Source organism: Pipra filicauda, unplaced genomic scaffold (genome assembly GCF_003945595.2).
Source record: "Pipra filicauda isolate LSUMZ 115617 unplaced genomic scaffold, ASM394559v2 scaffold78_size3787270_pilon, whole genome shotgun sequence".
Lineage (NCBI taxonomy): Eukaryota > Metazoa > Chordata > Aves > Passeriformes > Pipridae > Pipra > Pipra filicauda.
Genome location: NW_024104964.1, coordinates 371,270 through 380,155, shown reverse-complemented (window position 1 = coordinate 380,155; position 8,886 = coordinate 371,270).

Sequence of the window (8,886 nt, the reverse complement as noted above, 5' to 3'; positions counted from 1 at the left end):
AAAGAACACTCCAAATTTCCGTAACATGGGAAATTATGTTTGAACTGAGACAATTTTTGTTTTAAAATCAAATTGCTTACTTTTCAAAATGCCCTGACTAACCACAAAAGACCCAAACCAAAACGTGCTTTTCAGCATATCATTAGTTTATAAAACATCATGTGCATAAAAATGTGTGAATCATAATTGTAGGCAATGCTGGTAGCGTTGTATATGTATGGGGATTACTAATATTTTCTGGTATGCAACCCTTTTTCAGGTATCCATGGCTTTGACAAAGTTTCTCTGTGATCGTGTTAGGCATGGTTTGTGTCTGTCTCAGATGAAAGTTTTGAGAAATTTTTAGCCAGCACATTTCAGCTGTGTCTAGCTTGTTGCTTTGCCAAGTTTTTGAGTGAAAACAATAGAATAGCCGCTGTTGGTGACTGCCCTCCCCCCGTCCCCTGGTTCCTTTGTATTATGTTAGAGTGGAGCAAAAGAGCATAATTCCTTCTGATTTCCATGTTAAACAATCAGAACAAAAACCCTAAAATTGCCAGTGTTTAGCTTGAAAGTGTGACAGAAGAGGTGTGTGCCCTACCCCTCTGCACACACCTGTTTGCACATGCCTGTTTGAGATTTTTCTGATGTTCATGGGTGAACAGGCTGTAAATTCTATGGTTCCCTTCTGTGACTCGATTACATGTACATCTGTGCCTTCTACTGACTGATTACACTCTTTTCTCCACAAGCTGAAGGCAAAAGTCACAGGAAGAACCTGAGAGATAAGCAGGTGTCCCATTGGCTTTCAGCACAAATGGAAGAAAAGATCATGTGACATGAGGATAGAAGGAAAAAAGCCCCCTAAAAAGAGAAGAGGACAAGCCCTCATGAGATGAGGGCTTGAATGGGAAAACATCTAAGCCTAGGATAAGCTGAGGAAAAAAACCAGCTAGGCCTCAGTTTTGATGGAAGGGAATAAATTTGAGACCCAGTGAAAGATAAGTATATGAGGATGGGAATGAGACAGAGAAACGGTGTTACTTGTCAGCACACAGTAGGACTTGGTTAAAAAAACCTAGTGAGGAGAAAGAAGGCATAGATTTTGCTAGAGAGACAGTATTCAGAAAGAACAGACGAAGTGCTGCATAGCAGTTCATTAGGTGAGTACTGGAGCACAGAAGAAGGTGCAAGTCCTATGGAAAATGAACCCGTGATCGTGTAATTTAAAAGTTCCACCACCATGTATGTCACAGAAGTCAAATTGCACATTATAGAACTTTCTCTTTTTAATGACTAATAGTTTTATTTTAGTAGGAACTTGTTTATAACTTAATTAAAAAGGTGTTTCAAAACACCAAATACTAAGAAATAGCTTTGAAATATAGTTACAATTTATATAGCGGTAACAGAAACTGCTATCCCTGCAACTGGACCGTGTGAAGTGTAAACTTCTAAAGCACTTAATTAGCCATTTACACATAAGCTAATTAATAATTTTGCAAATGTGCACAGTGAGTCCAAATGTTAAATTAATAAAACATTCTAGAGGAAGTTTCACAATAAAACATTACTTCTGCCTCTGAAAAATCTAGGGGATAAAAACCCTAAACAACCCAGAACAGCTGATTCCATGTATCCAATCCAAGTTTAAAGTACTTAGTGGAATTCCGTTTTTACAACACTGCGCTGAAATTGTAATCTGTCTGGTTAGGAAAGAGACTTCAACAGTGTGAAGTGCATAGCTGAATAGATGAAAAGAATACAGCCCGATTCAAGACTGTATTGAGAGGTTCGATTCCCATCTCTGTCTTGCCCTAAACTTGTCACAAACTTCTCTGATGACAGAAGCTGTTGTGGATCATTCCCTCTTCTTTTTGAAGCCCTTCTCACCTTGACCTTACAGTGAAGCTAGACTGGACATTTATTATTTGAGACCTTACGAGTATTTAGCACAAATTTTTCCTACTGCTGGGATTTCAGTATAATGTAACTTAAATATGACTGAAAAGGCCTTGGTGTTTCTATTTGAATAATCAAAATATTATGTTGTCACTCCAGCTTATTTCAAGCCTTCACATTCTCCTTTCCTAATGGGCATTCTCTTTGCCCCTCCCAGAGCCAGTTACAGTTCTGGCCTTGTTTTTTTAAAAGAAATCCCACCTGTTACATAAATGTCATAGTCTTCTAAAAAGCTAGGCTCTATCATTTGCTTGGTGCATGTTAACGCGTGGCAGTGAGCACATGTTTAGAGGATTAAGGAATTCTTGTAATTTCTTCTAACTAACATGATAAACATTCTTATAAACAGTGAAGCAAGTAGGTCTCAGTTTCTTTTGTATTATCTTTTGGTTTGATTCTCAGTGGTCTACAATGCAAGCTACAACAGAATCTTTTCTCCTGGTTGCATGAATAACCTGGCATATATTAAGAGGTAAATTGCTGATGAGCCTTTCTTTCTCACTGGAGAAATAGTTACCTCTCTCACCAATCTTTACAAAACTGTTAAAAAGTTGAAGTGCTGAGACCTCCCTCTGCTTCCTTAAACTTAATAACAAGGTCTAAATATTAATGGAGAACACAGAACCATGTAGAACTGATTTATAAACCTCCTTTCCTTCAGCAAATAGTCTAAACAAGGTGTGTATGTGTGTTTTTCTCCTAAACTGGCCTCTGCTTCATCTCTGTCTGCTCCCCTTTTCTAGTGATTCTTCTGGGATGGGAGATCACAAGACCTACTGATTAGGACACGTAGCTGGGAGCAGAAAGCAGGGGTTTGTCACCAATTCCACTCCTCATTTGCCTGCAATAAATGCAGGCAGTGCAGCTACTTATTTCTCTTTTTTTTCCTCTCTTTACCACTTGACTAAAACCAGTAAAGTCCTCTCTTGCTCTGTATTTGTACAGAGGAGTCTCTATCATGTATCCACATTGTAGCTGCTGCTGCCTCAGTAGGTAACAATAAATCTTACAGTTTCTTGCCTCCACAGATGTGCTGAGCGGAGTTTTAGACTCTCTGAAAATAGAAAAATTCTAGTATCTCGTCTGAACATGCATTTTCTTCCTTACTGCAGGAAGTGCTAAAACTCTTAAAACAAACTAGCAGATGATAAAATTCCTGGAGATGCAAAGTTCTCAGGGTGTAGAAATTCTAGCAGGGATTTGGGAAGAAGCAGTAGTAATACTTCCACAAAATTACTCAGACTTACAGCAGTGCTCTAGTTCCATGCTAGACTTGTGCTGAATTTCAGGCTAGTACTTCCTCCAGTCTAGGCCATGTCATTAACTTTAGTCGCATGCAAAAATAATTAAAAAAAAAAAAAAATCAGGGTCATATACTGGGAATGACGTTTATGATTAAGTGAATTCAATTACTCCTTTTTGAAAAACCTTAGTATCATCAAGTTGAGATGTTTCAACCCCTTTCCTAGCTAAAGAAGTATAATAGCATCAGGAATAAAATAGAACAGTTAATTTGGAAGGGACCAACAATGATCACCTAGTCCAACTGCCTGACCATTTCTGGACTGACCCAATGTTAAAGCATATCATTAAGGGTACAGCCCAAATGCCTCTAAACACTGACTGGCTTGAGGCATAGAACACCTCTCTAGGAAGCCTATTCCAGTGTTTCACCACCCTCTTGGTCAAGAAATACTTCCCAATAATGTCCAGTCTGAATCTCCCCTGGAACAGCTTTGAGCCATTCCCAGGCATCCTATCCCTGGATCCCAGGGAGAAGGGCTCAGCACCTTCTTCTCCACATCCCCTCCTCAGGCACCTGCAGGGAGCAATGTAGTCGCTCCTCAGCCTCCTCTTTGAACTAGACAAAGCCAGAGTTTTTGTGTAGGACTAGAATATTACTACAGAAATGATACACTAACAATATCATCAATTACAGTTGTCAAAAATCTATACAAGCATTAATTCCCCATCTCCAAGTGGTTAACCATTACATAGCCATCTTTACTGAAGAGATTATAGGACTCATTTAGGTGAAATGGGAAGATAGTTTTCAGTTTCTGCCAAAGCAACAGCAGTGTTGCTTGAGCGGTCCTTTTTATTGACTTCAAAGGAACTGTTTCAGCATGACACCATCAATTCAGACAACACTGGTCTTTCTTACATGACTTCCTCAGGACTGCACAGAACATCAGCAATATAGATCTGTGGTGTAACAGCTTCCACATCTGACCTCGCTGACAAGGTCTTCTATTCATCAGAGCTGAATGATGTGAGCCTAGAGGTACATACTCTTGGGTTCTTGACCAGGTGTGCCAGTGTGCTCAAGAGCTAATTAGTAATGTCTTCTTTAAGTGGAGTTTTATCTTGGGATGTATAGGTTTGCATTAGAAAAAGGTCATTAGACAAGGTTAAAAGATGATGATCGGAAGTTCTTGTCAAAACCATCTCAGCACAGAACGGTCTATAGGTGTTACACCCCACCTCTCTGCTAAATCCAATGCCATACATGCTGAAGAACAGAGGCGTTATCACAGTGCTGAAAAATACTTAGGCTGGACATAAGCAAATGCATCTGGTGAACAGTTAAAGGAGTGCCAACTGAGTCAGTCTTATGAATTCCTTGTTCACACTGATTGTGTGGTGTAGTGCCGTAAATTCCACTTAAGAGATCGGTAATTGTTTTTCTGTTGAAAATCTGCAGAAAACAACTTCTTGCTCTGTCAAATTTACATTCTTGTATTCTCGTTGGCTGTCCTGGATACATTTGCTATCATTCCAAGTAAATGTCCCCATGTTAAAAGGTTGATCCTTAATTTTACACTCTGTCATGGTTACACTAGCTGTTAAATGCAGCTGCCTTGCAGTATATGCCCTATGAAGTGGATTTCTTAAAAATGTTTTGGGGCTATATTAGGAAGCTGGACGTAATTAGTTTGACAATACCTTCTCTTATGAATTGGTCCATGTATATCAGGCCTAGCTCAATGATGATTTTCTAGCTGCATACTTCACACAGACCATAGCATTATTTATCCTGTGCAAACATTGAAACAACACTCATGCTTTTCTCACTGTACAGTCTGGTTATTTTTTCATTGTCTTTTATCAGGATTTTCATCAAAGTTTCCCCACAGCTTCCAGATTGTTCACAATGCAGATGCAGCAGTTCTGTTCACTGGGCTGGGCAACAGCAATCACATTACCCATGCCCTGCATTCTTTACAGTAGTTGCTCATAGGAAGACAAGTAGTACTAATTGGGTATGGATGAACACTTGGTTGGTTGTTTTAAAACCCATGACTGACATAGTAGGAAGGCCTAAGCTCCATTTTCTTCTTTCTGATGCTTTTAGTAGTGACTATTTATATTTTGATGCAGCCCATTGCCTATGAAGGTCAGTTTGGTATAGCAGTTTACACTCATATAGCTCTTGTGGCTGGCACTTTAGATCTGAAGCAGGCGGGTTTGAGTGCATTTTGAACCTTAAGAGTTTTTCAGTACTATTTTTGTGGCTGAATTTTTGTTTTCTGTGAATATTTAAATAATTTAGAAGCCCTGCAATGCTTCTGATTATAACATCTTATGTATGACGTGAACTTCACTGGTTAACTTGAATATTTTTTCAGTGCTAAGTCTAGGCTACAAATCCTTCCCATTCTGTGTTCCCCAGTATCTTCTTCAAGTGAAATTTTTTGTGTTTCAGTAAAGGTTTAAGGCATCTTTTTTGTTATTTGAGGGATCCTATATGTTCTTCTAATAACCATTATCAAGGGATGTTCTGAATATTTTAAATCACTTAGGGATGACTGCTATGAAGTTTCTGGATTTTATTGCAGTATTCTCTGTGACAAAAGACTGGTAGGAATTCCCAGAGAGTATTTTTCATCTAAATGTATATTTTATAGCTTTTTTAAAAGCTGTAGTACAGAATTATTTGTGATATGATTCTTGCTTTAAAAAAAACCAAAAACAAACAACAAACATCCCACTTGTACATAAGTTGAAAATTGTTTTATTTAAATGTTTAATGGACATAATGGTCCAGCTGAGAGACCACAGGGTTTAGCTTGTAGTTATTAAGCACTTAACATTGATAAAGCTTATGTTCAAGAGACCCATTTGGATAAAGCATTTATGTCAGTGTATGTTGAGGAAATGTGTTTCATTTAGAAAAAGAGTAAACCTCTCTTTATGAAGCCAGTAACAATTATGAAAAGCAGAGTAGAAAATGTTTTGGTTCCAGTGTCTTCTTCATTCCTGGCATATTTAATGTCCATAGCTTCCCTTAAATGAATGTGTTTTTAATTTCTAGCATTTTAGGTATATTTAGAGCACAAATAATCTTCAAATATTATATGGAAACCTTTAATGAGACCCTTTTGTGATTACTTGTATTACAGATGGCAGAGTTTTGTTCTGAAGGAATAGAAATTAAGGAGAGCACTGCATTTTCCTAATAATTACAATTTATACATTGTTTTTCTGTTCGGTTTCGTCTTGCTTCTTAACTGAACTTGGAGACTTAAGACAGATCAAAGCTGTGCGTTGGTCCAGATAAGAAGTGAAAGAAGAGCAAAGGGCAAGAAATGAGGCGGCGGCAGGAGCAGCGATTTGGGGTATCTATGATAGGTGAAAGGCTTAGAAGATGTCAGATAATCAGTAAGAGAGCTCTTACGGGCTGCAGAATCATGCTGGAGAATGTGGTCATTAAACTATAAAGATGATAAACAAAGATGGACAGGACCAGAAGCTAGATATTACAGTAGCATTCTTTACATTTTTAATCTAGCTTTTTAAGAGCTGCTCATGTTAAACAACTCTGGTAGGGAAAGCTGTATAATGCTTGTCTTGTAACTGCTCCTCACATCTTTTCAAGACCTGTGTCCAAATATATTTTCAGAGCTAATCGTGGTTGGTATGAAGAGAGTTTTAGTGCTGGTTGCAGCATATGGAGGAGTGAGCTGTGGAATTCAACTTAAATATGATGTCTGTGGCAGTGAAACATAACCATGGACAGTACAGCAGGACATAAGAAACAGAAATTGTAGGTAGAAGTCTTTTACTAGATCAGCTGATTTAGTAGAAGAAAGTAGACAAACTTTTGGATGCACAAGACCTTCTTAAGTCTCAAATACAACAACCATAGACTCAGTAGCCTTACTAGTTTTATGGCATATCATAACATACCTCCTCATTAGCTTCTCTGTCAATGAGGCAAACCTGTTTCTCTTCCCTAACATTGCCCTCACTGTTATCCCCTTAATAACTTCTTTTTTATTTCAAAGCTGTGAGCTATCTTTTCTTTCAGAGATACACACCTAGCTAAACTCTGAGCAATTGCCTTCTAGTTGTATATAGCTCAGCTAATTTTTTTTAGGTCTACCACATCATTTTTGGACCTGATGAAGGCCTCTGAGTATTTTTAAAAGCTTGTCTTGTTTGTGGTTTTTTTTTTTGGTGGTTTTTTGCTTGTTTGTTTGTTTATTTGGGTTTTTGTGTGTGTGTGTAGCTGTTGGTTTAACGCAGCGTAATACCTCTTGCCCCATCCCTGGGAAGTGTTCAAGATCGGGTTAGATGGGGCTTTAAGCAACCTGATCTAGTGGGTGGCATTCCTGTCCATGGTGGAGGCAGGGCAGGGGTTGGAACCAGGTGATCTTTAAGATCCCTTCCACCCAAGCTATTCGGTGATTATCTGTGCATCTAATGATTAATTTTTGAGGAAATAAATGAAGAAAAACTTGAACACATGCTGGACCCACTAGATTGAAAACAACAGTGACATGAGTTTTACTTATTTAAGAACTGTTGCATTTTACCTTTGTCTTCAAGCCTTACAATTACTTACCATATAAGGAAGCAGTCCAGAAATGCTGATCTTCATATTCCCTAATATAGGAATGTCTTACTCTGCACATTGTGAAGGCAAAAACGTTTCCAGGGCCATGTAACTTTTGTGACAGGTCTTAGTATCATTTGCTGGTGTAAGTGCATTTATCACTCTTTTCTTGTCTTCTGAGGCATATTCATTGATACTTAGACCTTTGGCTGTACGCTGGTGAGTTTAGTGGGACAGAAACTTGTATTTTTTGCCTTCTAACACGCAGTCTTCTGAAATGTGCTGCGATACAGCAGGAGTAATTAGTGCAACTTCTACAGCTTTATTTCTCTTCTTCACAACAACAGGGTTATTGACCATCTCAGGTTTTCTAAGTACTGTTTTTTCAGTCACACTATTTATAGGAATAAATCTCCTGTAAAACAGCAAACCTTTATCCCATTTGACCAGGCAGGCTATCAGTATTTGTATAGATCATCTGTTACCACCTCCTGGCAGCAACTAGGTGACCCTAGTTCAGTTCTTGAGTAGACTATGAACTAACCTGGACAAGCAAACATGCATGCTCATGTGAGGGCCACCACTGAGGTTGTTCCCAGCCCTTCTTTGTTGCCCGACCTTTAATATCAGATCAAACCAGTAAAATGATACCCCACTCACCTTGGGGTAAATCTTTAAAGGGCTTAAGTCATGCACATTTCCGATGTTGTTTTTCTTCTCTCTGCTTTTCTTAACTTTCTGTTGGGACTCCACTGCAAGACTTGTAGTTCTTTGAAAATACATTTCACTTGGCTGAGTCTGCTAAGAATACATTCAGTGACAAACACTTAATGATAAATGCTTCCTTTATAATATCAAAACAGAAGTGTTTCATTTTGAGCCTTCTCAGCATCTGTTATATTGCTGTGTTGCAGTCTTTGAATGACTCAGAATGTTAGGACACTGCGACAGGAACATTTTTATTATTGTCTTAAAAGTGGCCCCAGTTTTAATTACAGAGAGACATAAATCTTGCTCTACCTTTTGCTCTCACAGTACCAACTGAAACTGTCTATTTAGATTTCTCAGTGTTCCTTTTCAGAAAAGACAGAGAACAAGCACAGCAG